The 25674-nt window shown below is 62.3% G+C and overlaps 1 long non-coding RNA gene and 2 pseudogenes across 1 annotated transcript; all 3 read left to right on the top strand.

Annotated features, from left to right (window-relative positions):
- Nucleotides 1–2197: 2197 nt before the first annotated feature.
- On the top strand, nucleotides 2198–7183 carry LOC136303232 (uncharacterized). Its single transcript, XR_010724185.1, has 3 exons — nucleotides 2198–2218; nucleotides 4911–4932; nucleotides 7082–7183. It is a non-coding gene; the product is annotated as an uncharacterized lncRNA (long non-coding RNA).
- A 757-nt stretch (nucleotides 7184–7940) lies between these two features.
- On the top strand, nucleotides 7941–17577 carry LOC136302877 (Fc receptor-like protein 5; annotated as a pseudogene).
- A 2465-nt stretch (nucleotides 17578–20042) lies between these two features.
- LOC136303097 (Fc receptor-like protein 4) lies at nucleotides 20043–24476 on the top strand (annotated as a pseudogene).
- The last annotated feature ends 1198 nt before the right edge of the window (nucleotides 24477–25674 follow it).

The raw sequence follows: 25674 nt of genomic DNA, 5'->3' as shown, positions 1-25674 counted from the left end.
CCGTTTGTGCTGAGTGTCACACGGGGGGTGGGTTCTGCCTCACAGGGGACACATGCTGTCCAAGGGGTCCTGTCCTGGGGGATGGCAGCTCCAGGCGGGCTCCAGACTTCGCCATTCTCACTCATCCCCTGCAGGATGTCAGCCGGCAAGAGCAGCTCGGGAATGGAGCCCCAGGCAGGAAGGAGCTCCCCAACTCCTCCTCCTTGAAGCCAGTGGCCATCCAAGTGCGGGGCCCAGCCATGGCCCAGCCCCAGTGCACAGGGATGGGCATTGGCCAGCCCTGCTCCGGCCAGCCCCAGGTGGCAGCCACGACCTGAGGCTCCCCCCGCCCCCTTGGCTTTGATTCTGGCAGCTTTAGAGCTGCTGCAAAGGTGACAATTCTGTGGCAGGAAAAGGCCTGGCTGTGGTTTGCTGGGCCCTGCAAGAAGCACAAAAGCCAATGGGAGCCCAAGCAGTGGCTCTGCGAGGGCCTTGGATGGTTTTCAGAGCAGGGCTGGCTGCAAACCCCCCTGCAGGGGCAGCTGTGAGGAAAGCAGTCCGGAAATGCAGCAATTGATCATTTTGTCCCTCTCAGCAAGGGGCTGAGAGAGCCCCAGAAGTTCTGCAAATCCCACACCCATCTGCTCAACAACCTGACCGGGACCCTCCTTCCTGAACAAAACCTGCAGCCCTTTGGAACCTCCCAGAAAGAATGTTTGTGTTCTGGATGTGGACACCAGAAGAGAAGGAAAAGTGTGGAAATACTGAGCAGGGGCTCCAGCCGTGGATCTGGGGAACAGGGGTGTCCCAACAGGAGCAGGGAGTGCCCAGGCAGGGGAATTCAGGGCAGGGTGGAGTGCATTTCCCAGGGAAGCAGACCCTGAGGGACACACGGGCATTTCCACGGATTCCTGTGCTCTGTTCCAAGGATGGACAGAGTTTCTCCCATGTTGGGAGCGGAAGCCATGGGAGGTAAATCAAGTTTGAGGGTGGGAAGGAGGAAAATGGGCAGAGTTCCTAAATGTGACCCCACCAAAGCCTTCCCTGTGGGCTGGGTTGCTGCCAGCAGGCCGGGAACAATCCCATGGACCTGCTGGACACTCAGGGAGATTCCACACTCTGTGTTATCCACAAGGAAACGCTGCTGTGGGATGCACCAATGGGCTCCTGAAGGGAACCAGAAAGTCTCGTTTCTCTGTGATTTGTTTATGTTTTTATTGTGACTAGTTGGGAGGACAACAATTAAAAGTATTCTGTCAGCCAGATCATTTTCTACATTTTCAGCGTGATTTTGCTGATTTTTTTTCACTGGGATAAAAATGTTGTGGGAAAACATTTTTGCCTTTATTTCCTGCATGTCTAGTTTCATCTCAACCAACTGGGCGTCCGGCAATTAGAGCAAATTCACCTCCATCTCTGAATTCCCCCTAGACATGGAGACCTCCATTCCCTAGGATCCCCATTCTCAAGAACACCCATTTTTGGCTCTCCACAACCCCTGAGACCCCCACTCCTGGGAACACCATCCCCCACTTAGCCGCCAGACCATCCCATAATGTCCCCAGCCTATCCCCTGCTGTGTCTCCACCTTTCCCCCACCCTGCCCCCACCAACACGTGGGGATGAGGTGCGACCTTTCTCTTCATCCGAAGAGCCGCCACCCAGAGGACCGGTGGCCACAGCAGCGAGTGACAGCCAGTGCACATGGCTGGGGACATGGAGATGGCCGGGAAGGTGGCGCTGCTCCTGTGGGGTGAGTGCCCCGGGCACAGGCCTGACACCCCGGGGATGGGCCCTGGTGAGGCAGAGACCGGTGGGGAGGGGGCACAGGGGGGCTGTGGGGTCCCCTGATGTCCCCAAGGCAGGGACAGGGGAACAGGGATGCAGGGACAGGGACAAGGGCCACATACCATGGGGATGGAGCATGAAGACAGGTGCCATTAGAATGGGATCATGGGCACAGGGCAATGACGATGTGGCTGTCGGGACAGGAGCTGTGAGGATGGTGGTGGTGTCCTGGATGAGCATGGGGTGTCCACAGTGTCCCCATGTCCTGCCTCAGCCCAGGGTGACTGAGGTGTGTCTTACCTCAACACCTCTGTGCTACACCAGTGTTCCTTTGGGGACAGTCTGCAGTGAGACACAGCACCGGATTCCCCAGGTGCTGCTGTCCCTGCAGGGCCCCCTCCATCCAGCCCTTGTCCCTTCTCCCTTCCAGCCCAGACCCTCGGCCTTGCTGGTGAGTCCTCGGCAGATGCCATGTCTCCACCCCACTGTCCCCAGACCCATGGTGGCCCAGGCAGGCTGGTGTCCCCTGTCACCCACAGGTGCCCAGACCACTGAGATCCTGGTGGAGCCTCCCTGGACACCGGCAGTGCTGTGGGACCAGGTGACACTGACCTGCCAGGGCTCGGGGACCGCCGGTGCCACCACCTGGTACAAGGATGGGCAGCGCTGGGGACAGCAGAGATCCGGACACTTCACTGTCACCGAGAGTGGCAGCTACGAGTGTGACAGACCCGGCAATGGGCGCAGCCTCCCCGTTAGAGTCTTAAATGGTGAGGGGGGTTTCAGGGTCTCCAGCCTGGCACCTGCCGGGTCCCAAAGGGCTCTGGGTGGTCTCTGCTCTATGGGTCACCTCCTGGTGTGACTAGAGTCCGTCCCCTGCACACGGGGACATCCCAGAGCATCCCAGTCTGAGGGGACTCCTCCCTTGCAATGGGTGGCCCCTGATGCCCCCCAGTGTCATCAGGACTCTTCAGATGACCCCGGTGTGACAGGACCCCTTTGTCCCCCAGACTGGCTGGTGCTACAGGTGCCGGCCCGGCCGCTGCTGGAGGGGGACACGGTTACACTGCGCTGCCGGAGCTACCAGGGCAAATCGCTCACCAGTGTGCACTTCTTCCATGAAGGGAAGGATCTGGGAGGGCCCCATGACAGGACCGAGCTGTCCCTGTCCCCCCTGCAGCTGCACCACAGCGGCCGCTACCGCTGCAGGGGCTGGGTGAACTCTGCAGTGCCACTGTGGAGGGAATCGCATCTGGTGACAGTGACAGTGCGCAGTGAGTGCAGGAATGGGGACAGGCAACCCTGACATCCTCCGAGGGTTTCCCCCCTCTACCTGCATCCTTCATCCTTCCCTTCACTCCTCCCTGGGTCACCCAAAATTTCCCAAGTGCCTCCTTGTTCCCCCATGACTGCCCGGTTCCCTCTCCGCATCCCTCATCCCTCTCTCTGTCCCCCCACCCCTTCCTGGCATCCCACACCCCTTCCAAGGTCCCCGCTCCACCCTCTGGTTGCACTTCCGTCCCTGGGTCCACCCACCCCTCTCCAAACCCCACATCATTCCCTGAGTCTCCTCAGTCTCTTGTGTAGTCCCCCATCCCTGCCTGACTCTCTCCACCTTTCCATGGGGTCACTCCATGGTCACCAGATCCAAACGCACCTCCCAGGGTCCACTTCTCCCTGGGGTCCTCTGTGCTCCCCTCCAATCCCCCCTCCTTCCCGTCTTGTGTCCTCCACCCATCATGGCAAGATCATCTTACCTGTGTCTCCCCGCAGGGGTCCCCGTCTCGGGGGTGTCCGTGTCAGTGCAGCCCCCCGGGAGACAGGTGGCACTGGGGGACCGCCTGGTGCTGAGCTGCTCGGTGGCCATGGGGACAGGTCCCCGGTCCTTCACCTGGCACCGGGGGGGCTCTGGGACACCGCTGGGCAGTGGACCCCGCCTGGAGCTGCGCCATGTTGGGGACAATGACAGCGGCCAATACCAGTGCCGGGTCAGTGATGGGGACAGCACGGCCGAGAGTGTCCCCCTGAATGTCACCGTCCTTGGTGAGTGTGACCCTCAGGCTGGGGGTGGCCTCATCCACAGCATGCTCCAGGAAACTCATCCCCATGTCCCTGTCCCTCTTGTTGGCTGCCAGCCCTCCCCCCACCCTCACCCTGTCTGTGTCCCCACAGTGCCCGTGGCCAATGCCACCATCACTCCCGGTCCCCTGTCACACCAGGTGCATGCAGGTGACCCCGTGACCCTGCGCTGCGCGGTGCAGGTGGGCTCAGCCCCTGTCAACTTCACCTGGCTGCACAATGGCCAGGAGGTGGCCCGGGGTCCCGTCCTGGATCTTGGGGACATCAATGTGGGACATTCGGGCACCTACCAGTGCGAGGCCAACAACCAGCTGGGACAGGACGGGCACCGTGTGTTCCAGGCACTCAGCCCTGAGCTGGCCCTGGAGGTGACCCCTGGCACACCCTGGGTCACAGGTGGGCTCACAGGGGGTCACCCTGGTGGTCTGACACTCCCAGGTTGTCGGTGACCTCAGTTTTCCCCCACTCTCTCTGGCAGTGACAGAAAGGGAACAGGGAACAGGAAACAGGATGGGTCACCTGAGGTCACAATGGTTGCAGGACCCCTGGGGTGATGGGTGACCCCTCTGTGTTCCCCTTTGTCCCCAGCAGTGGCTGCAGGAGTCAGTGGTTCCCTGTTGTTCCTGGTCCTGCTCCTGGGTGTCATCATGGCCTGGCACTGGTGGCACCGCATTGGTGGGTGACCATGGGGCTGACGGGGTTCCCCGAGAGGGGTGGGAAGCCCCCAGACTGAAGGGGTGATAGGGTGGTACCCACAGCTCCTGACTTGGGTTGTGCTGAGCCCCCAGTGTCCTTGGCTGAGTGTCCTGGGCGATTTGGGCAGGTGTGGGAGGACCACACAGCAATGTTGGGTTTTCTTTTGGGGTCCTGGGGGATTTTTGAGGGTCTCCCTCCCTGCTGCACTTGGGGTTCTGGGTGCTCAGGGCACCGGTTCAGGGGTTCTGGGGGGCTCTAGAGATGCTCAGGGGTCCTGTGGGAATTGAGGGTCTGGTGGTTGTTCAGGATTCCCATGGGTGGTCAGGGCCCTGGGGATCCCACAGTCACCCCTTCCCTCTCCTTTGCAGCCACCAGGAAGAAGCAGGAAAGGTGAGTGGGGGGCTCCATTCACAACCCCTCTTCTACTCTCACACCCTGAACCCTCCATGTGCTCCCAAAACCCCTCCATCCCCACAGGGCACATCCACAGCCCCTGGCCCCCCCAGAGGAGGAGGAGGTTCTGTACACCCATGTTGTGAAAACCGAGCGGGCAGGGGGTGAGTACGGGGACAGGGAAATACAGGGACACGTCACCCGCTGGTGTCACCCCCAGCCGGGTCCCCCCAGCCAGTGTCTCTCACAGGGCTCCCCAGTGCTGCCCTCCCCAAGGACACCACGGTGACCTATGCAGAGCTGCCAGGACCCCATGGACGACCACAGGATACCAGCAACATCTACGAGAGTGTGCCGTGACACTGAGGAAACTGGGGGGCACTGGGGACACCGGGGATCCCCTCACCCTGGGCTTCTGAGGTTGCTATCCAGCCTGAGGTGGTGGTCAGGAGAAGGGGCTGGTGCACAGAGCACCCAGTGCTCCCCATTCCATCTCCCAGTACCACCACGGCTTCCCCATTCCCCCTCCCATTGTTCCAGTACACCCAGGGGCTCCCCCTTTCCCTTCCCAGTACTCCCATAGTCCCAGTGGCGGCACATTCCCCCTCCCAGTGCAAGGAGGGCACACGGTCGGTTTCGATACACTTCAGCCCAAAATGCAGCTTTTTGGTTAAACTGGCACAAGTGGTGTTTGTTCAGCCCTCTTGGGCTTTAGGAATGGAATTCTCCAGTTCTGGCTTCCACTAAACAACCAGGGGCCTGGGGAGCCCCGAGGGTGGAGGGCCCGAAACGGCCGAGGGGAGACCCCGGCAGGGCAGGGGAGCGGAGACCCTGGGCTGGGCTCTGCGGAAAGGAGGGACCGGCACGGTGGTCCCAGAGCACGGGGAAGGGGCCCAGCTGCCATGGCGCTGCGAGTGCCGGGACTGTCACGGCGTGTCTGAACCGACTGTGAGAGCGTGTCCCAAGCCACTGTCGCCATGTGTCGGGACAGCCCGTGGCCAGGGTGACGCCCCCACAGCTTTGGGCACTCGGAATGGGCGGGGCAGGGGCGGGGCAGAGCCCTGTCCATTCCCCGTGCCCTGTGCAGGTGAGGAGGGCAGGGATGGAGCAGCTTTGGGGACACCTGGAATCGATACAAGGTCATTCCCCAGAGCCACACCATGACTGTGGGCAGAGCCCCGGCTCAACATTTCCACACTTTTCCCTCTGGTCTGGTGGCTGCAGCCAGAACCCAAATATTCTTTCCAAGAGGTTCCAAAGGGCTTGAGGTTTTGTTCAGGAAGGAGGGTCCCGGTCAGGATGTTGAGCAGATGGATGTGGGATTTGCAGAACTTCTGGGGCTCTCTCAGCCCCTTGCTGAGAGGGACAAAATGATCAATTGCTGCATTTCCGGACTGCTTCCCTCACAGCTGCCCCTGCAGGGGGGTTTGCAGCCAGCCCTGCTCTGAAAACCATCCAAGGCCCTCGCAGAGCCACTGCTTGGGCTCCCATTGGCTTTTGTGCTTCTTGCAGGGCCCAGCAAACCACAGCCAGGCCTTTTCCTGCCACAGAATTGTCACCTTTGCAGCAGCTCTCAAGCTGCCAGAATCAAAGCCAAGGGGGCGGGGGGAGCCTCAGGTCGTGGCTGCCACCTGGGGCTGGCCAGAGCAGGGCTGGCCAATGCCCATCCCTGTGCACTGGGGCTGGGCCATGACTGGGCCCCGCACTTGGACGGCCACTGGCTTCAAGGAGGAGGAGTTGGGGAGCTCCTTCCTGCCTGGGGCTCCATTCCCAAGCTGCTCTTGCCGGCTCACATCCTGTAGGGGATGAGTGAGAATGGAGGAGTCTGGAACCCTCCTGGGGCTGCCATCCCCCAGGACAGGATCCCCTTGGCCAGCATGTGTCCCCCCCAGGACAGGATCCCCGCAGGATGTTTTACTCCCAGAACAAGGAACCCCTGAACAGGACACAACCCTCCTGGATGACCCCAGAATAGAACTCTTCCCTCTGCACAAACGGCATCTTCCTTCTGCTGCGGGAGAGAGAAAGTGTTGGGGGGGGGCAAAGCTGGATACTCCCATCCTCCACAGCCCCCATATCTCCTCCTGCTGGACCAGAACCCACTTTTCCTCTTCCCCAGAGTCACTTCAACCTGTTCCCTGCTCAGGTGCTCCCCAGACTCATCGAGCCATGCAACTGAGAGGTGTGAAAATGTGGGAGAAAAGAAGGAAATGGAGAAGAAGAGATGAAAAAGCTCCTGGAGGGCTGTGGGGACAGCGACCCAGAGCCCCTCGGAATCTGCCTGTGGTGATCCCCAGGTCACCAGCACCTTGTGTGGGCTCTGCGTGGCTCTGGGTCACCCCAAAATCTGAGGTAGCCAGGAAAGGAGCTGCAACCCATGGACCCAACCAGCCAGTGCGCTTCCCTGGGACCCCCATTCCCCTGGGAACCCAACCATCAGACCCCCATTCTTTATGTTCCACCTCCCTGGGACCCCCATCCCAGGACTGCCATTCTCCAATATCTCCATGGCCCAGGACCCCCATTCCCAAGGAACAGTCTCCCCCAAATTCCATCCCCTACAATCCCTCTTCACCCATGGATTTGTTTCTCCCAGGACCCTCACATTCCCACATAATCCCCCATTCCCCCGGCACCCTCATCCCTGGGACCCCCATCGTATGACCCCAAATCCCTGGAGCCAACATTCTTCTGGGACTCCCAGCCCTGAGTCTCCCCATCCCTGGGACCCCCCATTCCCCTGGACACCCATCCCTGGCTCCCCAAACCCCTGAGCCCCTCACTCCTGAGAACCCCATGTCCCACCATGTGCCACCCAGCCTTGTCCCCAGCCTGCCCACATCCTGTCCCCAGTTTGTGGCCACCCTGCCCCCACCAGGTGCCACCTACGCATGAGGATGAGACCTGACCTCCCTTCCTTCCACCCTGGCCGAAGAGCCACCACCCAGGGGACAGCCGCCACTGTCAGTGTGCGACCGCCAGTCTGGATGGCCAGGGACACGGGGATGGCTGGGAAGGTGGCGCTGCTCCTGTGGGGTGAGTGCCCCGGACACGAGCCTGACACCCCGGGGATGGGCCCTGGTGAGGCAGAGACCGGTGGGGAGGGGGCACATGGGGGCTGTGGGGTCCCCTGAGGTCCCCAGTGCCAGCAGAGCCAGTGCAATATGGTGACCAGGGCTGTAGGTTGGCTGTGGGTTCAGGAGATGGGGCAGGGACTGGAAAGACAGGAATGTGGGGAGAGGAATTATGGGGCTGTGGCAGCAGTGGGGACAGGCATGGGGCACAAGGATGACGGGACAGGGACAAGGGGACAAGCACCATGTGGATGGGCCGTGGGGACAGAGGCCTTGGGGCTGGTGGGGCTTATCTGTGACAGCATGGGTTGGCTGAGGTGTCCCTGTCCCCGAGAGGTCCATGCTACACAAGGACAGTTTGTGGCTAGGCCCCACACTCCATGTCCCCATGACATCTGTCTCCACGGGGCCACCCCACCCAGCCCTGTCCCTTCTCCCTTCCAGCCCAGACCCTCGGCCTCGCTGGTGAGTCCTCAGGGGATGCCATGTCCCCACCCCGCTGTCCCCAGCCCCGTGGTGGCCCTGGCAGGCTGGTGTCCCCTGTCACCCGCAGGTGCCCAGACCACCCAGCTCCTGGTGAATCCGCCCTGGACACCAGCAGTGCTGTGGGACCAGGTGACACTGACCTGCCAGGGCTCGGGCACAGCCGGTGACACCACCTGGTACAAGGACGGGCAGCGATGGGGGCAGGAGGGACGCGACAACTTCTTTGTCACTGAGCGAGGAATCTACACGTGTGACAGACCTGGCACCGGGCTCAGCCCCCCCGTGAGAGTCTTAAATGGTGAGGGGGGTACGTGTCCCCAGCCTCGCACCTGTGGGGATGCCCAGGGCTGAGGATGGGCTGGACTCCATGGGTCACCTCCTGGTGTGACCAGAGCCCATCCCCTGCACACGGGGACATTCCAGAGCATCCCAGTGCAGGGGGACCCTGTTTATGGAATTGGGGACCTCTGGTGCTCTGGCTGTGACCCAATGGGGGGCTCCATCAGGATCTCCCGGGCCTCCGCTATGTGACGGAACCAACATGTCCCCCAGACTGGCTGGTGCTGCAGGTGCCGGCGTGGCCACTGCTGGAGGGGGACACGGTGACACTGCGCTGCCGAATCCGGTGGGACATGTTGGTCACTGGGGTGCGATTCTACCTTGCGGATGAGGAGGTCAGAAAGTCACTCCGTGGGACTGAGCTGTCCCTGTCCCCTCTGCACCTGCACCACAGCGGCCGCTACCGCTGTGGGGGCCGGATGGACTCCGTGGTATCACGGGGGTGGCAGGAGTCGGCGCCGGTGACAGTGACAGTGCACGGTGAGCACGCCCCAGCCCCCAGCCCGACACCCCCAGAGCCCCTCCCTGTGGACTCGGGGTCACAAATCCTCCTCCCCTCTCCTTCCCAGAGCTCTCTCCGGTGCTGGAGGGTCCCCGCAAGCTCACCGAGGGGACGCCCCTCCATCTCAACTGCCTCAGCAGCCCCAGCCCCCTGCAGCCCCCAGCCCCCCTCCTGCACCTCTTCTACCGGGACGGGCAGTTGGTGGGGGGCCCGCAGGTGTCCTCGCAGCTCCTGGTGCCCGCCGTGAGGGTCTCCGACTCGGGGAATTACAGCTGCCAGGTGCGCTCCAAGGGGGGGACCGTGCGGAAGAGCAGCGCCCGGCTCCGCGTCACGGTGCGCAGTGAGTGCGGGGATGGGCACGGGGAGCCCCCACAGCCTCCCTGGGTCCCCCAGTGCTACGTGGGTACTCCCATCTTCCTCTTAAACTTCTTCAACGTCTCCCCATCACTGCTCAGGTCCCCCTCCATGTCCTCCCATCTGGAGGTCCCTTCACTGCTACATGGCTCTCCACATCCCTCTCTGATCTCCCAGCTTGGTCCCCAGGTCCCATCATGTCTTTCCTGTGTCCCCATACCCTCCCAGGTGTCCCCCCCATCCCTCTTTAAGTGTTGTCTCCCTAAACTCCTCATCCTTTATTGGGGTTCCTCTCCAAGCCCCCTATAGCTCTGTGCCCTTTCTTCCTCACTGGGTCCTCCTGCCCTTCTCTGTTCTGCCTGCCCCCGCGGGTCCCTGAGTGTCTTCTGGTGTCCCCTCTCCCACAGGGGTACAACTCTCGGGTGTGTCCGTGTCAGCACAGCCTCCTGAGGGACAGGTGGCACTGGGGGACCGCCTGGTGCTGAGCTGTGCCGTGGCCATGGGGACAGGTCCCCTGTCCTTCACCTGGCACCGGGGGGGCTCGGGGACACCACTGGGCAGTGGCCCCCGCCTGGACCTGCAGCATGTTGGGGACAATGACAGTGGCCAATACCAGTGCCGGGTCAGTGATGGGGACAGCGTGGCCAAGAGTGTCCCCCTGAATGTCACCATACTGGGTAAGTGGGACCCTCGGGCTGGGGCTGACCCAATCCACAGCACTCCCATCCCACCTCCCGAGGTGCCAGCCCTGTCTGTGTCCCCACAGTGCCCGTGGCCAATGCCACCATCACCCCCGGTCCCCTGTCACACCAGGTGCAAGCAGGTGACCCCGTGACCCTGCGCTGCTCGGTGCAGGTGGGCTCAGCCCCTGTCACCTTCACCTGGCTGCACAATGGCCAGGAGGTGGCCCGGGGTCCCGTCCTGGAGCTTGGGAACATCAGTGTGGGACATTCGGGCACCTACCAGTGCGTGGCCACCAACCAGCTGGGACAGGACGGGCACCGCGTGTTCCGGGCACTCAGCCCTGAGCTGGCCCTGGAGGTGACCCCTGGCTCACCCTGGGTCACAGGTGGGCTCACAAGGGGTCACTGGGGTGTTCAGGATCCCCTGAGTTCAAGGTGACCCCAATGTGTCCCCCTCTGTCCGCAGCAGTGGCTGTGAATGTCGGCAGGACCCTCCTGTTCCTGTTCCTGCTCATGGCTGTCATCGGGGGCTGTCACTGCTGGCACCGCCTGGGTGGGTGTCAATGGGGGCGATGGGCGTCCTGGAGTGAGGGGAAGCCCCCAGAGTGGGGGCAGAGACAGGGCAGCACCCAGGGCCCCTGAGCTGGGGGAAACTGAGCCCACAGTGACCTCGGCTGGGTTGCTGAGGGTTGTGGGGTAAATTTGGAGGGTCTTGTTTGGGCTCCAGGGCCATTTTTGGGTGGGCTTTGAGGGACATTGGAATGGCATTGGGAGCTTCTGGTGGGTTTGGAGAACTCTTGGAGAGCCGTGCAGGGACGTTGGGTGATCTTTCTGGGGTCCCGTGGGAGTTTGGGGGGTGACCCTCCCTGCTGATCTTGGGATTCTGGGGCTCAGAAGGTGCGGGACGCTGGGGGAATTGGGGGCACTGAGGTGGTGTAGAAGTTCTGGGGGGTTCCAGGGGTGCTTGTAGTGGCCTAGGGGACTCAGGGGGCTAGTGGGAATCAGGGCTCCAGTGGGGATTTGGGTGTCCTATGCGTGGTTGGGGCTGCCGAGGTCCCAGGAAGGTTCAGGGGTCCCGAGCTCCCCACGGTCACCCCCTCCTTTTTTCCTTGCAGCCGCCAGGAAGCCCCAGGACAGGTGAGTGGAGGGCTCCAGCCAGGACTCCCCTTTCCCCCTCCCCAGACACCCCTCAGATCCCCCTTATCCCCACAGGACCCCACCCAGTGGAGGTGGCAGTGCTGGACCCCCACATCGTGAGCACCGAGAGGGCAGGGGGTGAGTACAGGGGGACACAAGGAAACGTCACCCACGGGTGTCACCCTCCACCCAGGTCCTCACACAAGCAGTGTCACTCTCAGGGCCCCCACAGGTATCCCTGCGCTCCGCCCCACCTCTGGATCCACCAGTGACCAATGTGGAGCTGCTGGGAACCCACGCAGGACAGCAGGACCCCAGTGACATCTATGAGAACGTGCTGTGACACTGGGGGCACTGGGGGCATTGCCGGTCCCTGCACAAGGGCACCCCCAGTGTGTCGCCCCCTTCCACACCCGGCTCCCATGGGTGCCCACCGTGCCTGGGTGGGGGCCACGAGTGGGGGGTCCCATGTGGAGCTGCCCAGAGCTCCCCGTCCCAGTGCTCCCAGTGCTCCCAGTACCCCCAGGGACTCCCCACTCCCTCCCCCAGTGCCGGGCGGGCACAGGACCCTTGTCCCTCCCATTGCACCCAAAACGCAGCATTTTGATTAAACCGGGAGAAATGGTTTTTGTTTGTTCAGCTGTGCCCGGTCAGCTCGGACGGAGGAGGGTCCCGGTCAGGTTGTTGAGCAGATCCGTGTGGGATTTGCAGGATTTTTGGGGCTCTCTCAGTCCCTTGGGGACAGGGACAAAATGATCAATTGGGGCATTTCCGGACTGGTTCCCTCGCAGCTGCTCCGCTCAGGGGAAGGAGCTGCCGCTCCCTGTTTGTCCCCTCTCGGTGACACCGGCCAAGGGCTCGGGGTCCTGCGGCGGTGCCGCCCCGTGGCCACGGGCACCGATCCCGCAGCTGCCGAACCCCTCGGGCCGAGCTGGAGCCCCGGGACAGAGCTGAGGGCAGCCGGAGGTGTCCCCAGATCCAACCCCAAAGCCCGCCCCAGCCCCAGCCCTGCCCGGTGCCCCCCGGAGCCCCCCGGTGCCCAGAGCCCCGCACCCGGCGCTCCCCGAGCGGCGTCTGAGCCCCGGAGCTGCCGCGGAGCCTCCGCCGGGCGCGGCCCCGGGGCGGGCGGGGGGCGCCGGGACGGAGGTGCCGGGAGGGCCGAGGGGACCCGGGAGCCCGGGGAGGAGCCCCCGGCACGGCGGGAGCCGAGTCCCGGCCTCGGGTCACTGTCGCACGTCGCGGCTGCCATCGCGCTGCCAGGGCTGGGAAGCCCCCGCTGGAGCAGTTCCCGAGAGGGGAAGGTGTTTCACTTCTCCTTTTTCAGCTCTGAACTGAGGAATGATAAATTCAATTCATTTCCCCAAGTCGAGTCCGTTTCGGCCGTGACGGAGCTCGCGGACTGAGCCCTCCCTGCCCTTCTCCCAGGACAGGACGCCACCGGCTGGGATGTGCCACCCCCAGGATGTCTCACCCACAGAACAGGGACACCCCTGAACAGGGACAGGACCCCCTGGATGTGTCCCACGAGGACAGAACCCGCCCCTCCCTCCCTGTCTGACTCAGCACAAACGGCCTCTTCCTTCTGCTGCGGGAGAGAGAAAGTGAAAGTGTGGGGGGACACGGCCGGACACTCCCAGCCCCCAAACCCCCCACCTCCCCTCCAGCCCACACACCTCCTTTTCCCCTCCCCGGGTTCCCCTGCACCTGGTACCGGCTCAGGAGCTCCCCAGGGTTTATCAAGGCATGAACTGGGGGGCTGTGAAATTGAGGGATAAAAGGAAGAATATGGAAATGAGGAGAGGAAAAATGCTCCTTGGGGGCAGGGGAACACAGACCCAGAGCCCCTCAGAATCCACCTGTGGTGACCCCCAGCAAACCACGAGCACACCAGGGGGGCAGCTCTGGGCCATAGGTCACCCCAAAATGTGAGGCAGCCAGGGAAGGAGCTGCAACCCACAGGCCCAGCCAGCCACTGCCCATCCCTGGGAGCCCCATTTCCCTGCCAACCCAATCATGGGAGCCCCCATTCCTTCTGCCCCCCCTCCCTGGGTCCCCCATCCCGGGAGTGCCATTCCTCAGGACCTCCATTCCCAAGGACCCCCATCCTGGGAATTCCAGCCCCTGGGACCTCCACTGGGGACCTCAGAGGACCCCACAGCCTGGGGACCTTGATTCCCCCAGGAGACCTATACTTGGCTTCCTACAGCTCCCAGCCTTCAAATTTTGGCAACACCGTGGCCCTACCGGGTCCCCACTGTGTCCCCACCACGTCCCACCATCACCCACATGTCCCTCAGTGTCCCCAGCCTGCCCACAGCCTGTTCCCCCACCCTGCCCCCACCAAGGGCCACCTACACGTGGGGAAGAGATGTGAACTCGTTTCCTTCCCCTTTGTCCAAAGAGCCACCACCCAGGGGACCAGTGGCCACAGCAGCGAGTGACAGCCAGTGCACATGGCCGGGGACACGGGGATGGCCGGGAAGGTGGCGCTGCTCCTGTGGGGTGAGTGCCCCGGGCACGGGCCTGACACCCCGGGGATGGGCCCTGGTGGGGCAGAGACCGGTGGGGAGGGGGCACAGGGGGGCTGCGGGGTCCTCTGAGGTCCCCAAGGCAGGGACAGGGTAACAGGGATGCAGGGACAGGGACAAGGGCCACATACCATGGGGATGGGGCATGAAGACAGGTGCCATTAGAATGGGATCATGGGCACAGGGCAATGACGATGTGGCTGTTGGGACAGGAGCTGTGAGGATGGTGGTGGTGTCCTGGATGAGCATGGGGTGTCCACAGTGTCCCCATGTCCTGCTTCAGCCCAGGGTGACTGAGGTGTGTCTTACCTCAACACTTCTGTGCTACACCAGTGTTCCTTTGGGGACAGTCTGCAGCGAGACACAGCACCGGATTCCCCAGGTGTTGGTGTCCCTGCAGGGCCACTCCCATCCAGCCCTTGTCCCTTCTCCCTTCCAGCCCAGACCCTCGGCCTCGCTGGTGAGTCCTCGGCAGATGCCATGTCCCCACCCCACTGTCCCCAGCCCCGTGGTGGCCCTGGCAGGCTGGTGTCCCCTGTCACCCACAGGTGCCCAGACCACTGAGATCCTGGTGGAGCCTCCCTGGACACCAGCAGTGCTGTGGGACCAGGTGACACTGACCTGCCAGGGCTCAGGGACTGCCGGTGCCACCACCTGGTACAAGGATGGGCAGCGCTGGGGACAGCAGAGATCCGGACACTTCACTGTCACCGAGAGTGGCAGCTACGAGTGTGACAGACCCGGCAGTGGGCGCAGCCCCCCCGTGACAGTCTTAAATGGTAAGGGGGGTTTCAGGGTCTCCAGCCGGGAACCTGTGAGACCCCGAGGGCTCTGGGTTGTCTTCGCTCCATGGGTCACCTCCTGGGGTGACCAGAGCCCGTCCCCTGCACACGGGGACATCCCAGAGCATCCCAGTCTGAGGGGACTCTTCCCTTGCAATGGGTGGCCCCTGATGCCCCCCAGTGTCATCAGGACTCTTCAGATGCCCCTGGTGTGACAGGACCCCTCTGTCCCCCAGACTGGCTGGTGCTACAGGTGCCGGCGCAGCCGCTGCTGGAGGGGGACACGGTGACACTGTGCTGCCGGAGCTGGCAGGACAAATCCCTCACCAGTGTGCAGTTCTTCCATGAAGGGAAGGATCTGGGAGGGCCCCATGACAGGACCGAGCTGTCCCTGTCCCCCCTGCAGCTGCACCACAGCGGCCGCTACTACTGCAGGGGCTGGGTGTACTCTGCAGTGCCACTGTGGAGGGAGTCGCAGCTGGTGACAGTGACAGTGCGCAGTGAGTGCAGGGATGGGGACAGGCAACCCTGACATCCTCCGAGGGCTTCCCCCCTCTACCTGCATCCTTCATCCTTCCCTTCACTCCTCCCTGCGTCACCCAAAATTTCCCAAGTGCCTCCTTGTTCCCCCATGACTGCCTGGTTCCCTCTCCACATCCCTCATCCCTCTCTCTGTCGCCCCACCCCTCCCTGGCATCCCACACCCCTTCCAAGGTCCCCGCTCCACCCTCTGGTTGCACTTCCGTCTCTGGGTCCACCCACCCCTCTCCAAACCCCACATCATTCCCTGAGTCTCCTCAGTCTCTTGTGTAGTCCCCCATCCCTGCCTGGCTCTCTCCACCTTTCCATGGGGTCACTCCATGGTCACCAGATCCCAACGCACCTCCCAGGGTCCACTTCTCACTGGGGTCCTCTGTGCTCCCCTCCAATCCCCCCTCCTTCCCGTCTTGTGTCCTCCACCCATCATGGCAAGATCATCTTACCTGTGTCTCCCCACAGGGGTCCCCGTCTCGGGGGTGTCCGTGTCAGTGCAGCCCCCCGGGAGACAGGTGGCACTGGGGGACCGCCTGGTGCTGAGCTGTGCGGTGGCCATGGGGACAGGTCCCCGGTCCTTCACCTGGCACCGGGGGGGCTCTGGGACACCGCTGGGCATTGGCCCCCGCCTGGAGCTGCGCCATGTTGGGGACAATGACAGCGGCCAATACCAGTGCCGGGTCAGTGATGGGGACAGCACGGCTGAGAGTGTCCCCCTGAATGTCACCGTCCTTGGTGAGTGTGACCCTCGGGCTGGGGGTGGCCTCATCCACAGCATGCTCCAGGAAACTCTAATCCCTGTGTCCCTGTCCCTCTTGTTGGCTGCCAGCCCCTCCCCCCACCCTCACCCTGTCTCTGTCCCCACAGTGCCCGTGGCCAATGCCACCATCACCCTCGGTCCCCTGTCACACCAGGTGCACGCAGGTGACCCCGTGACCCTGCGCTGCTCGGTGCAGGTGGGCTCAGCCCCTGTCACCTTCACCTGGCTACACAATGGCCAGGAGGTGGCCCGGGTTCCCGTCCTTGAGATTGAGGAAGTCAGTGTGGGACATTCGGGCACCTACCAGTGCGTGGCCACCAACCAGCTGGGACAGGACGGGCACCGCGTGTTCCGGGCACTCAGCCCTGAGCTGGTCCTGGAGGTGATCCCTGGCACACCCTGGGTCACAGGTGGGCTCACAGGGGGTCACCCTGGTGGTCTGACACTCCCCGGTTGTCGGTGACCTCAGTTTTCCCCCATTCTCTCTGGCAGTGACAGAAAGGGAACAGGGAACAGGAAACAGGAGGGGTCACCTAACGTCACAATGGTTGCAGGACCCCTGGGGTGATGGATGACCCCTCTGTGTTCCCCTTTGTCCCCAGCAGTGGCTGCAGGGGTCAGTGGTTCCCTGTTGTTCCTGGTCCTGCTCCTGGGTGTCATCATGGCCTGGCACTGGTGGCACCGCATTGGTGGGTGACCATGGGGGGGACGGGGTTCCCCGAGAGGGGTGGGAAGCCCCCAGACTGAAGGGGTGATAGGGTGGTACCCACAGCTCCTGACTTGGGTTGTGCTGAGCCCCTAGTGTCCTTGGCTGAGTTTCCTGGGCGATTTGGGCAGGTGTGGGAGGGTCACACAGCAATGTTGGGTTTTCTTTTGGGGTCTCGGGGGATTTTTGAGGGTCTCCCTCCCTGCTGCACTTGGGGTTCTGGGTGCTCAGGGCACCGGTTCAGGGGTTCTGGGGGGCTCTAGAGATGCTCAGAGGTCCTGTGGGAATTGAGGGTCTGGTGATGGTTCAGGATTCCCATGGGTGGTCAGGGCCCTGGGGATCCCACAGTCACCCCTTCCCTCTCCTTTGCAGCCACCAGGAAGAAGCAGGAAAGGTGAGTGGGGGGCTCCATTCACAGCCCCTCTTCTACTCTCACACCCTGAACCCTCCATGTGCTCCCAAAACCCCTCCATCCCCACAGGGCACATCCACAGCCCCTGGCCCCCCCAGAGGAGGAGGAGGTTCTGTACACCCATGTTGTGAAAACCGAGCGGGCAGGGGGTGAGTACAGGGACAGGGAAATACAGGGACACGTCACCCGCTGGGGTCACCCCCAGCCGGGTCCCCCCAGCCAGTGTCTCTCACAGGGCTCCCCAGTGCTGCCCTCCCCAAGGACACCACGGTGACCTATGCAGAGCTGCCAGGACCCCATGGACGACCACAGGATACCAGCAACATCTACGAGAGTGTGCCGTGACACTGAGGAAACTGGGGGGCACTGGGGGACACCGGGGATCCCCTCACCCTGGCCTTCTGTGGTTGCCATCCAGCCTGAGGTGGTGGTCAGGAGAAGGGGCTGGTGCACAGAGCACCCAGTGCTCCCCATTCCATCTCCCAGTACCACCACGGCTTCCCCATTCCCCCTCCCATTGTTCCCAGTACACCCAGGGGCTCCCCATTTCCCTTCCCAGTACTCCCATAGTCCCAGTGGTGGCACATTCCCCCTCCCAGTGCAAGGAGGGCACACGGTCGGTTTCGATACACTTCAGCCCAAAATGCAGCTTTTTGGTTAAACTGGCACAAGTGGTGTTTGTTCAGCCCTGTTGGGCTTTAGGAATGGAATTCTCCAGTTCTGGCTTCCACTAAACAACCAGGGGCCTGGGGAGCCCCGAGGGTGGAGGGCCCGAAACGGCCGAGGGGAGACCCCGGCAGGGCGGGGGAGCGGAGACCCTGGGCTGGGCTCTGGAGAAAGGAGGGACCGGCACGGTGGTCCCAGAGCACGGGGAAGGGGCCCAGCTGCCATGGCGCTGCGAGTGCCGGGACTGTCACGGCGCGCATGAACCGACTGTGAGAGCGTGTCCCAAGCCACTGTCGCCATGTGTCTGGACCGCCCGTGGCCACGGCGACGCCCCCACAGCTTTGGGCACCCGGAATGGGCGGGGCAGGGGCGGGGCAGAGCCCTGTCCATTCCCCGTGCCCTGTGCAGGTGAGGAGGGCAGGGATGGAGCAGCTTTGGGGACACCTGGAATCGATACAAGGTCATTCCACAGAGCCACACCATGACTGTGAGCAGAGCCCCGGATCAACATTTCCACACTTTTCCCTCTGGTCTGGTGGCTGCAGCCAGAACCCAAATATTCTTTCCATGAGGTTCCAAAGGGCTTGAGGTTTTGTTCAGGAAGGAGGGTCCCGGTCAGGTTGTTGAGCAGATGGGTGTGGGATCTGCAGAACTTCTGGGGCTCTCTCAGCCCCTTGCTGAGAGGGACAAAATGATCAATTGCTGCATTTCCGGACTGCTTCCCTCACAGCTGCCCCTGCAGGGGGGTTTGCAGCCAGCCCTGCTCTGAAAACCATCCAAGGCCCTCGCAGAGCCACTGCTTGGGCTCCCATTGGCTTTTGTGCTTCTTGCAGGGCCCAGCAAAGCACAGCCAGGCCTTTTCCTGCCACAGAATTGTCACCTTTGCAGCAGCTCTCAAGCTGCCAGAATCAAAGCCAAGGGGGCGGGGGGAGCCTCAGGTCGTGGCTGCCACCTGGGGCTGGCCAGAGCAGGGCTGGCCAATGCCCATCCCTGTGCACTGGGGCTGGGCCATGGCTGGGCCCCGCACTTGGATGGCCACTGGCTTCAAGGAGGAGGAGTTGGGGAGCTCCTTCCTGCCTGGGGCTCCATTCCCAAGCTGTGGTGACACCTGGGTCTTGTCCCAGGCCCTTGTCCCGAGGGGTTCCTCATTCTCGGGGTGCCACGTCCTTTGGGATTTCTGTCCCAGAGGTGGAACATCCTGGGCACCTCGGTCCTGGGGGGCCCATCAGCATTAACTCTGTCCCCAGTGGGACCTTGTGATTTCTGGGGTGCCCAAATTTACAGGGCACCTGTTACAACTATGCCCTGGGAATGGTAAATGCCAGGCTAAATTTGATTCAATTCCCTGATGCCAAATTGATTGAGATGAAATTATACATCCAAGAAATAAGGAAACTGAGCCAGGAAATAGGGGGATGGAAAAAGCCCAGGGGTGTGTGGGGCACAGACCCAGAGCCTCCACCCTGGGGTGCCCCCCTGGCCATGAGCACACTGTGGGGGCTGTGCTGGGCTCTGAGTCACCCCAAAATCTGAGGCACCCAGGGCAGGACCGGAGACCCCCGTGCCCACTCAGCCACTGCTCATCCCTGGGACCCCCATTCCCCTGGGAACCCAACCATGGGACCCCCATTGCCTTGGTCTCTGCTCCCTGGGACCCCCATCCCAGGACTCCCATTGCCCAGGACCACCATTGCCTTGATCCCATCCCATGGGCTGCTTCTTCTTCCATAACCACTCTTTCCGAGGGTCCCCTGTTTTTCCTCTCTGCACCCCCAACTCTGGAACCTACCTCCCATTACCGGAAATCTCTGGGGACCATGTTTTGGATGACCCCCATCCCTGAATCCCTCCTGGAACGGAGACCCCAATTTCCCGGGACCCCCATTATCTTGGACACCCAGCCTTAATTTCCCACATCCCCTGAGGCCCCCACTCCTGGGAACACCATCCCCCATTGAGCCCCCAGACTATCCCATAATGTCCCCAGCCTGTCCCCTGCTGTGTCTCCACCCATCCCCCACCCTGCCCCCACCAAGGGCCACCTACACGTGGGGACGAGGTGTGACCTTTCTTCCTTCCTCCTCATCCGAAGAGCCGCCACCCAGGGGACCAGTGGCCACAGCAGCGAGTGACAGCCAGTGCACATGGCCGGGGACACGGGGATGGCCGGGAAGGTGGCGCTGCTCCTGTGGGGTGAGTGCCCAGGCACGGGCCTGACACCCCGGGGATGGGCCCTGGTGAGGCAGAGACCAGTGGGGAGGGGGCACAGGGGGGCTGGGGTGTCCCCTGAGCTCCTCAAGGCCGGGACAAAGGAACCAGGATGCAGGGACAGGGACAAGAGTCACGCACGTACCATGCAGATGGGCCAGCGGGACTGGTGCCATGGGAAAGGGATCACAGACGTGGGGCCATGGGGGTGTGGCTGTAGGGACAGGTGCTGTGAGGATTGCGGTGGTGACCTGTGCAAGCATGGGGTGTCCACAGTGTCCCCATGTCCTGCCTCAGCCCAGGGTGACTGAGGTGTCTCTGTCAGCAAAACCTCTGTGCTACACCAGTGTTACCCTTGGGGAGAGTTTGGGGACAGACATCACACCATGGTCCCCCCAAATGGTGCTGTCCCTCCAGTGCCACCACCACCCAGCCCCTGTCCCTTCTCCCTTCCAGCCCAGACCTTCGGCATCGCTAGTGAGTCCTTGGCAGATGCCATGTCCCCACCCCACTGTCCCCAGCCCCGTGGTGACCCTGGCAGGCTGGTGTCCCCGGCAGGCTGGCGTCCCCTGTCACCTGCAGGTGCCCAGACCACCCAGCTCCGGGTGGAGCCCCCCTGGAGGCCGGCGGTGCTGTGGGACCGGGTGACACTGACCTGCCAGGGCTCGGGGACAGCCGGTGCCACCACCTGGTACAAGGACAGGCAGCGCTGGGGGCAGGAGGTCCGGGAGAAGTTCGTTGTCACTGAGAGTGGCACCTACACATGTGACAGACCCGGCAGTGGGCTCAGCCCCCCCATGATGGTCTTAAATGGTGAGGGGGGATCTTAAATGATATGGGTTCTTCCCTGAGAGGTCTGGGGGGCTCACTTACAAGGATTGCCTCACACCTGTCGTGTGGCAAGAGCCTGTCCCCTGCACTCAGGGACATCCCATTGTATCCCAGGGTGATGGGACACCCATGGTTACACGTGTGCCGTGGGGTTGCTCCTGGTGCCCCTGAGATCCTCCCATGCCATGGAGACTCCTCCCAGATGTCCCCGGTGCCATGGGTGCCCACCTTGGACCTGTCTGGTGCATCTCAGTTCAATGGGACTCTCCTGTCCCACAGACCAGCTGGTGCTGCAGGTGCCAACACAGACACTGCTGGAGGGGGACACGGTGACACTGCGCTGCCGGGTCAGGCCAGACACATCGGTCAGCAGGGTGCAGTTTTACAAGGACAAGAAGGATCTGGGGATGTTCCTGAGGGGGACCGAGCTGTCCCTGTCCCCCCTCCAGCAGAACCACAGTGGCCGCTACCACTGTGAGGGTTTGGTGAGCTTGTGGCCATTATCGTCATCTCCAGTGACAGTGGCAGTACACGGTGAGCGCACCCACGGCTGGAATTCCAGTATCCTGAAACCTCCAAAGCCACATCCCAGGGGACTCAGAATCAGTCCTTCCCTCATCTCCTTCCCAGAGCTCTTCACGGTGCCGGTGCTGGAGGGTGCCCCCGAGCTCATCGAGGGGTCCCCCCTCAATCTCAGCTGCCTCAGCAGCCCCAGCCCCCTGCGGCCCCCAGCCCCCCTCCTGCACGTCTTCTACCGGGACGGGTAGTTGGTCGGGGGCCCTCAGGTGTCCCCGCAGCTCCTGGTGCCCACCGGGGGGGTCTCCAACTCGGGGAATTACAGCTGCCATGTGCGCTCCGAGGGGGGGGCCGTGCAGAAGAGCAGCGCCCGGCTCTGCGTCACGGTGCGCAGTGAGTGCGGGGATGGGCACGGGGAGCCCCCACAGCCTCCTCGTGTCCCCTGCCATGCCTCGGGACCCCCATTCCTGCTTGGACCCCCCATGCCTGTTGGAGGACATGCATCCTTTCCCAACTCCCTCGCCAAGTGCGCCAGCCCTTCCTGGGTACCCCCATCTTTCTGATGAAATTTTTCCACGTCCTTGCATCACTGCTCAGGTCCCCCTCCATGTCCCTCCATCCCTCTCTGGGTCCCTTCACCCATTCCTGGTTCATCCCCACTCCCCTCTGATCTCCCGTCATGGTCCCCAGGTCCCACCATACCCTCCCTGTGGTGCCCCCTCAGTCCGCTCCAGCTGTCCCCTCCCTGAACTCCCCACCATTTCTTGGGTTTTTTTTCCAAGCCCCCCATCAGCTCTGGGCCCTCTCTTCCTCACTGGGGTCCCCCTGCCCCTCGAAAAATCCACCCATGTCCCTCACTGTCCCCTGGTTTCACTCCCTCCCGCAGGGGTCCTGCTCTCGGGAGTGTTCGTGTCAGCGCAGCTCCCCGGGGGTCAGGTGGCACTGGGTGACCGCCTGGTGCTGAGCTGTGCCGTAGCTGCAGGGACAGGTCCCATGTCCTTCACGTGGCACCGGGGGGACTTGGGGACACCGCTGGGCACCGGCCCCTGCCTGGAGCTGCAGCATGTTGAGGACAATGTCAGCGGCCAATACCAGTTCCGGGTCAGTGATGGAGACAGTGTGGCTGAGAGTGTTCCCCTGAATGTCACCGTCCTGGGTGAGCATGACCCTCAGGCTGGGGGTGGCCTCACCCTCAGCACCCTCCAGAAAACTCTCATCCCCGTGTCCCTGTCCCTCTTGCTGGCTGCCAGCCATTCCCCCATCCTCAGACCCATCTCTGTGTCCCCGCAGTGCCCGTGGCCAATGCCACCATCACCCCCAGTCCCCTGACACACCACGTGCACGCAGGTGACCCCGTGACCCTGCGCTGCTCGGTGCAGGTGGGCTCAGCTCCTGTCAACTTCACCTGGCTGCACAACGGGCAGGAGGTGGCCCGGGGTCCCATCCTGGAGCTTGGGAACGTCAGTGTGGGACATTCGGGCACCTACCAGTGCGTGGCTACCAACCAGCTGGGACAGGACGGGCACCGCGTGTTCCGGGCACTCAGCCCTGAGCTGGCCCTGGAGGTGACACCACGTGGACACTGGAGCAGAGGTGGGGTCACATAGGGTCATTGGGATTGCAGGACCCCCAAAACGACAGGTGACCCCACTGTGTCCCTTCTGTCCCCAGCAGTGGCCACAGGGGTTGGCGTGTCCCTCCTGTTCCTGGTCCTGCTCGTGGGTGCAGCTGCGGGCTGGCACCGGTGGAACAACATGGGTGGGTGACAATGGGGGCAACGGGGGCCCTGGGGAGGTGGGAGGCCACCTGGAATGTGGGGGTGATGGGTGACACCCACAGCTCCTGGTTTGGGCAGTGCTGAGTGCTCAGGGTCCTCAAGGATTTTGGGTGTTGTTGGAGGGTCTTGCAGGGATGTTGGGGGTTCTCTCAGGGATCCTGGGGGAATTTGGAGGATCCCCCTCTTTGCCAGCATTGGCTTCTTGGCACTCACAAGGTCCAGAGCACTTGGGTGGTTCAGGGGTTCTGGGGGCATCAGGGATGCTCAGGGGTTCTGGGAGACTCTGAGGGCCCAGTAGGGTGCCAGGATTTCTGAGGGGGCCTTGGGGATCCCGCAGTTACCTTTCCCCTCTTTCCTTTCTAGAGTCCAGGAAGCAGCAGGAAAGGTGAGTGTGGGCTCAAACCACACTGTCCCCTTTTACCCCAACCCCAAGACCTCCCATTCCCCCCCACACATCCCCTTTATCCCCGCAGGGCCCCCCCGGATCCCCCGGCCCCCCCAGAGGAGGGGGAGGTGCTGTACACCCACGTCGTGAGCACCAGGCAGATGGGGGGTGAGTACAGGGTGGGACACACACACAGGGACACGTCACCCATGAGTGTCACCCCCACCCAGATCCCACAGCCAGTGTCTCTCGCAGCGTCCCCCCGTGCCACCGCGCTCCAGGATCCCCAGGTGACCTACGCGGAGCTGCGGGGACCCCATGGGTGACAGCGGGAACTCAGTGACACCTACGGGAATGTGCTGTGACACTCGGGGCTCCAGTGGGCACTGGGGGGCTCTGGGGGAACTGGGGGGCAGTGGGGGACCCCACCCATGGGCAGTCACACATGTGTCCCCCCTCCTGCTCCCATGGGTGCTCAACATTCACGGGTAGATGAGCACAAGGGGGTGGTTACGTGTGAGGCTGCACAAGGCACCCAGAACTCCCCATGCCCCCAGAATGTCCAAGGGCTTCCCCACCCTCCTTCCACTACCACAACTGGCTTCCCATTCCACATCCAAGTGCTCCCAGCGCCCTCAGAGACTTCCCCATTCTCTCCTCACTGTGCTCCCAGTACCCTCAGGGGCTCCCTATTTCCCCTCCCAGTGCCTCTCCATTGCTCCCAGTAGATCCGGGTGTTTTCCATTCTGTCTCCCAGTACCCCTGTGCTCCCACTGGCTCTGCAATCCCCCTCTCAGCACTCTGAGAACACCCATGGACTCGTTTCCCTGTTATTTGGCCCAAAATGCAGCTTTTGGTTCAACTGGCAGAAATGGTGTTTCTTTGTTGAGCTCTGTCAGGCTTTAGGAATGGGATTCTCCAGTTCTGGGCTGACACTAGAACCAGGGGCTGCTGCCCCTCCCCTTGCCAGTAGAGGCACAAAAGGCAAATGTCCCAAAGGGCTGACAGAAAACAATTTCCTGCAAACAGCAATGACAGAACAAAACCAACAGCAGCAAGGTTCAGAATCCCTGAGGGTCAAAAAAGGAACAATTTCCAGGGAAAGCCCCTGAAAGGGGAAAACTCGGGATCCTTCCCCCAGACAGTTTCTTCCACCAGAGGAACCTGGCAGGGCCCTGGACCTTCATTGCTCTGATGGCCAAAGCGGCTTTCAGGAGGCTCTGGATTCTCTTCTCCCCTGTCCCAAACACGTCCTCTGCTGTGTTCCGCACACGATGATGTCTCAAAGGCCCTGTGGGTGTTCCTGAGCCTCCCCCTTTTCCAAGCCAGTCAGAATGAGTGAGTCCATGGCACAGGGTGGGTCTGAGTTTCCAGTCGGTTCCAGAGCTCTGGACATCCCTCCAGGTCAAGGCAAACTGTGACCTGCCCTCTGCTGCCAAAAAGATGTATCCTGCTGTAAAGGTGTCTGCCAAGGCAGGCTGGAACCTGCCTTGGAATGGAAAATTTGACCACCTTCCCTCCAAAGTATTATCATTTCGAAGTTAAGGGGCTTCCAGGAACAGACATGGGAAGAGGAATAACAGTTCTTCACTAGAATATCTATAACAAGACAAACAAACAACAACACCGCCACCAACAACAAACAAAAGCTCAAACCCAGTCCCAGCCCTCTCGGGGCTGCAGGCACTTCCCCTGCGGTACAGTTCCGGGCACAGCCAGCAGGGGCGCTGGTGGCTCCGGGCCGGGCAGGGCGGGTGCGATGATTCCCCCGCGGCTGCAGGGGGCGCTGTGGCAACAGCTCGGCTGTCTCTCTCTCCATGGTTAATGGAGACTCAGCGGGCGGGAGAGAGAGAGAAGCGCCCTTCCCTCACTGACGGGGCTGGGGGGCAGCTGTTAACAGTGCCACTCTGGACGGCAAAATGGGCTGCTGCAGGAACCCTCGGAGTGGCGGCTGGAACGGTGGGAGGAGGCACACCCAGGGTGGCAAAGGAAGTTTATCAAAACCTCCCAAGCTGTAGCATGAGCTACGAGGCTCGGGTGGGACACGGGTTGTTGGGTT

The sequence above is a fragment of the Chamaea fasciata genome, unplaced genomic scaffold (genome assembly GCF_029207755.1).
Source record: "Chamaea fasciata isolate MVZ Bird 193981 ecotype frontalis unplaced genomic scaffold, bChaFas1.0.hap1 SCAF_31, whole genome shotgun sequence".
NCBI lineage: Eukaryota > Metazoa > Chordata > Aves > Passeriformes > Sylviidae > Chamaea > Chamaea fasciata.
This window is presented reverse-complemented; position numbering and strand designations above follow the sequence as displayed.